Source organism: Rhinopithecus roxellana, chromosome 20 (genome assembly GCF_007565055.1).
Source record: "Rhinopithecus roxellana isolate Shanxi Qingling chromosome 20, ASM756505v1, whole genome shotgun sequence".
In the NCBI taxonomy this organism is placed as follows: Eukaryota; Metazoa; Chordata; class Mammalia; order Primates; family Cercopithecidae; genus Rhinopithecus; species Rhinopithecus roxellana.
The window spans coordinates 45,828,383-45,834,382 of NC_044568.1; positions in this window are offsets into that span (position 1 = coordinate 45,828,383).

A 6,000-nucleotide genomic window follows, 5' to 3' on the forward strand; every position below is an offset into this window, starting at 1 on the left:
AGCACAAACTCCTAACCTGGGCAAGGGTCTGTATGTTCCAGTCCCTGCCCATCTTTCACCCTCTGTTCCTATCACCCTCCACCCTAAGTCCAGTTGACTCCAGCCTCTCGTCTTCTTGCATTTCTCAAAGGACCAAGCTCACTCCCACCTCCACTCTCTTCATACCTTTTCTTCCTTCTGCCTGCAAGACTTTCCCACCCTCTTTCTCTGACCAACTCCATGTCTCACCTTAAATAGGACTTCTCCCAAGAACCTATCTGGACTGCCTCTTGCTCCTGACAGGGTCTCAGCTGAGCAGCCTGAAGGCCACAGAGCCTGGTGGCTGGAACACAGGAACTGCAGTTGGCATACGTGGGTTCAAATCTGGACCTGACAGTCACTGGCTCATGTGACCTTGGGAAAAACCTTGTCTGAGACCTTGTTACCTAATCTGTAAAACAGGACTCATATTAGATTCACATCAGAGGACTGACGTGAGGATTAAATGAAATGAACTGTGGAAGATACACAGACACTGGATAAGAGATACCTGTTTCCCCTCTAGAACACTCAGAATCATTAATACGTTAGAAAATATTCATCCTATTATATATTCCACGTCTATCTCCCCTGCCAGATTTTGAACTCAAAGAGAAAAGGAACCATCTCTGCCTGTTTTACCCCGTCTTCAAGTCCCCACCAGACAAGATACGCAATGAATTGTGTGGCTTGAGTGAATAACTAAAATGAAGACATTAGCACCTGTCTCCAGGATCTCTTGCGGAAGTAAAGGAGATTGTGTGCAGTTGAGTGCATTACAGGCCATTAAATGCCGAGAGAACAGGAAAGGCGGTTATTGCATCGTCTGTGAGGCGCGGAAGGACTGACAGGCCACTGGGTGGGGCAGAAGGAAGGACATTCATGGCAGGGAAGTGAAAGAGAATTAGAATATGGGAAGGGCTGGAGAAGTTGTGGGGAGGAATTATTAGAGGGTGGCCTGAGGCAATGAAAGACAGTGATGAAGAGAATGACAACACGGCTTTTGCATAAAATATCCAGGCCCTGAGCACGGGCTAAGCATCAGTCCACCTGTGCCAACCATAAGACTGAGACGTTTATGCACCTTTTCCTCCTGAGGGCTGACTTTCCCCAGAAGACTTTTATTTATGCATTCATTCATGTAATATTTATTGATTTCCTACTAAATGCACTTTATTGAGCACTTACTAAGTTCACTTTGAGGTGCAGGGGATATAGCAATGAATAAATCAGACCAAGTTCCTCCTCTCATGAAACTTATATCCTAGTGGAGATAAAGAAATAAGTACATTAGCCACTACAGGCATAAGTGTCATGAAGGAAAATAAAGCTACAGAGGGGATGGGAATGGTGCAAGTCAGGACTATTTTACAGAAGAGACTCGAGAAAGCTTCTCTGATAAGATCCATTTCAGCAGCAACCTGAAGAAAGCAGATGTAGGAGCCATAAGGAAATCTGAGGGAACAGCATTCTAAAGAAAGGGAACTGCAGGTATAACAGCCCTCAGCTGGAAGTGAAGCCATCCTTACAGGGTTAATGAGAATTCTGGACAGAAATACAGTTGTAATTAAGCATCAATCAGGCTGCACCTTGGCTCACTTCCTTGTAATGGAAAGTAATCCATAACACTAGATGCTGACCACTTACATCCTCTTTGTTCCTATAGATAGGATCTCTGATGTTAGAACGACAAAGTTTTCATTTACGAATTGCTTAAGCAGATCCTGGATTCCAGTGGAACACCTGACACTGACCAGTTTAAAGACCCCTCACAGAGGAACTGAACCAGCATGAGAATGAAGTTTTTTCATCTCCCTGTGTCCTGGCTTCACCCTACACTCTTTGACCAAGCAACAATCTCAACACTTTAGCCCACTCCAAAACCCTTAAAAACCCTAGCCCCAAGTTCCTTGGGGAGATCGATTTGAGGTTTCCTCTGTCTCCTATTTCAGCGACCCTATGATTAAGCCTCTTTCTCTGCTGCAACCATTGAGCCATGGACCTATTACAAGAGTGTGCTCGGTGGATTCAAGGAACAGCACCATGGTGGTTTTGGCTGGAGTGGAGTGAGCAAGGGGGAAGTGAAAAGAGATGAGATCAGAACGCAGTCAGGCTCCTGATCACGTGGACTTTATTGGCCATGATGAAGGCTAACGAAAAGAATACCATTACATGTCTTAGTCTTTAATAGATCACTAGTTGCCTGTGAAAAACAGAGTGTAGAGGGCAAGGGTGGAAGAGAGAGATCACTGCAGGGAGGAGGTTGCTGCTGTCCAGGTGGGCAATGATGATGGCTAGGACCAGGAAGCAATGGAGGAGGTGGGCAGTCTCTGCAATGAGGCTTTTCTTTATCTATAGGGGAGTTGGATTGGCATTAGAAATCATAATCAGAACTACGCCAGGCACAGTGTAAACTCAGCACTCTGGGAGACTGAAGTGGGAGGATCGCTTGAGGTCAGGAGTTCCAGACCCTGAAACCTCATCCCTACTAAAAATACAAAAATTAGCTGGGCGTGGTGGTGCATGACTATAATTCCAGCTACTTGGGAGGCTGAGGCCCAAGAATTTGCTTGTACCTGGGAGGTGGAGGTTACAGTGAGCTGAGATCACACCACTTTACTCCAGCCTGGGCAACAGAGTGAGACTCCATCTCAAAAAAAAAAAAAAAAAAAAAAAAAAACAAGGAATCATAATCAGAACTAAAGGAGACCTTGACCCTCAGCTGGTCCAAGCACCCTCATTTGACCAATGAGATTTCTCCAAGGTCACATGGTCAGAGACTGGACAGAGCTTGGGCCTGAATCTCCTTCCCAGTTCAAAGCCATTCCACCTGGTGGCTTTTTTTTGGTCATTGTGACTGTCCCTTCCATCTCTGGCTTTGGACAAACAGATTCACAAAAAGCTACTGCACTTTAGAGGTTGAGGGTATAATTAAGAACAACTTGCTTTTCATTTATAATTTATACACCACCTACTTCCCAAAAGGATTTGAGACAGCTTACAATAACAATCGTCTTTAAACCATCTGCACAGCCACCAAAAAACATGTTTTCAGAGAATCCTTAATGGCACAAGGAAATGTACAAAACATAACTTTTAATGAAAATGACAGGACACAATACTGTATTTACTATAATATTGTTACATATTATGAGGATGGATAAGGAGAGGGAAGAGAGGGAGAGTGAGAAGGGGGAAGAGAGAATGGGAAGGGAAGGGAAAGAAGGGGAGAGGGAAGGGAGGGGAGGGGAGGAAACATCAATAGTGGTTATTTCCTTTGTTAAAATTGTATGGTGAGACCTCATGGCTCACAGCACAGGTCCCCAAAATGTCGTCAATAAAATTATTTTCAACAGCACTCTAACGTCTTTTCTAATATTAATAGTTATGCATTTGTATATTAAATGTGGATTCTAAAAAATATGGCTAACACATCAAATCCATGTGTGCTGGTGAGATTTCATTGCCCTTCCAGATCCATTCTTCATCCATTTCTGCCCTGCTCTCTACAGAGGAGACTTCTTTGCCCTCTGGCTTGGTTTGGGCCAATAGGAATTGCAGTAAAAAAAATATATATCAGAGGGCAGAGAAGGGAGGCGTAAGGATATTGGTCACCTCTTTCCCTCAACCCTTCCTCCACTGTCCCAGCTCTAGAATGGCTGTGACCCTTGGCTGCCCACAAGCCTCTATTTCAGGGCTCCAGTTCTCCTTGGGGTCCATGAATACTGTTTCCCTCTGCTAATTCCTGTTTCACTGTCCGTTGCTGTCTTCCTTAGCCCTGCCCTCGCCTATATAATAGTCCCTTTATTCAACTCTTTTTTTTTGTTTAGTATTTCTTAAAGTGCATAAGAATCACCAGGAAGTGGAGCTGGTTAAAACACAGATTCCTGCCCCATTCCCAGAGATTCTGCTTCAGTAAGTCTGGGCAGGGCCTGAGAAGTTTTATTTCTAAGGAGCGCTCAGATGATGCTTATGTTGTTAGTCCAGAGACCATACTTTGAGTAGCAATGCTTGAGTGAAACCCTTTGGGCGTGTTGTCTACTTTCTGGAAGCTCCATGACTAATTCTTGATGAGGCAGTCCAGTGCAAGTTTCTGCAATGGTGAAAATGCTCTATAAAATTCTATACTTCTCAACAGAGGAGCCATGGGTGTCTCCTGAGTACTTGAAATGTAGCTAGTGCAATTAAGGTACTGGGTTTTTAATTATATTGAATTTTGATTAATAAATGTAATTAGCTCTGAGCTACTAAGGGTCAGCTGGCACTTTCAACAGTCTACCTGGAAATCTCCTTAACCAATTGACAGGTTCATTAGGCACCATTTTTATCTTCATGTTACTGCAGGGGACAGTTTTGCTAATTGTTCTGGCAGTTCATCATTCAAGTTTCATTTTCTTCTGTCTCCAATAGCAATTTCCTCATTGACCTTCCAGCCTCCATTAACAGCCTCCTTGAGGCATTTCAGGTCTCTACCCACTGCCCAGTTCCAAGGCCACTGACACATGTTTTGGGTTTATGATATGGCAGCATTCTACTTTTAGATACCAACTTCCCTTTTGATTATTTATTGCTGCATAGCAAACCACTCAAGACTTAGTGCCTTGAAACAACAGCCATGTTATTATCACTGAGTCTTTGGGTTGACTGGGTTCAGCTTGGTGACTCTTCTGCTCTATGCGATGTCAGCTGGGGATACAGTCATGAGGAGGCTCAACTGGGATGAAACATTCAAGATGGATTACTCACTGGCTAGCAGTCAGGGTTGGCTGGATGCTGAGATGGGGCTACCACCCAGAGTGCCTCAATTATTACCTACGTGTCTTCTCTACATAGTTTGGGCTTGCCACAGCACAGCAGCTGGGTTCCCAAAGGCAAGAAGTACAAACTTCTTGGAAATCTTAGAACATCACTTCTTGTACATTCTAGTGGTTAAAGCCAGCCACATGACAACCCAGACTCAAGGGAGGGGAGACAACTTCCACCTCTTCATGTGAGGAGTGGCATGTACATAGAGTGAAGGAATGGACTGTTGGTGGTACCTCTGTAGATGTGCTACTACAATGCCTCTGTCCTCAGTGAATATGTTTTCGCTGCAAAAATAGGCCCATGTAGACTACTGCTCCTCAAACTTGTGTACCCACAGTCTCCTGGGGGTTACATTAAATGCATTAAAATGCAGACTCTGATTCAGTATATCTAGGTAAGAAACCACATTTTTAACAAGTTTCAGGTGATGCTGATGCTGCTGGTTTGAGTAGCAAGGATGTAGATTAGATAGTGGAAGTCCACTATGCTTTCATATGTGTACTTCCACGTAAATTTCACAATGACCCTGAGGGTTAGGAATGATTATCTCCGTTTTACAGATGAGGAAACAATGGCTTGAAAGCACAGACCACGCTTTGAGTAACAGGTATGTAGATTCGATGATGAAAGTCACCTGGGGTTTAGAATCACAAGACTTCAGTCCAAAACCCATCTCTGTCACCTTTTCTTTCTTTTTCTTTCTTTCTTTCTTTCTTTCTTTCTTTCTTTCTTTCTTTCTTTCTTTCTTTCTTTCTTTCTTTCTTTCTTTCTTTCTTTCTTTCTCTTCTCTCTCTCTCTCTCTCTTTCTTTCTTTTTCTTTCTTTCTCTCTCTCTCTCTTTCTTTCTTGTTTTTTTTTTGTTGTTGTTGTTGTTGCTGTGAGTCTTTGAGTAAGTTATCTAGTCACTGTGTCTTCATCTGTTAAAATGGAAAAGTAGAACAACTGTGAGAATCCATAGGAAGAAGTACAATGAATACCGGTTGAGTCTCTAACTAGCAGTGTTTCTTGGGGCATTTAACTTCCTCTCTCTGAGCTTTAATCTCTCCACTCAAAATTAAAGTGAGAATGGGAATGAAAGTAGCAACCTTACAGGGTGGTTGTGAGCATGCAGTAAAACCCAGAATTAGTAGAGGGTATTGACAGGACATGGGATACACACTGGTTTTCCTTTCCTTTT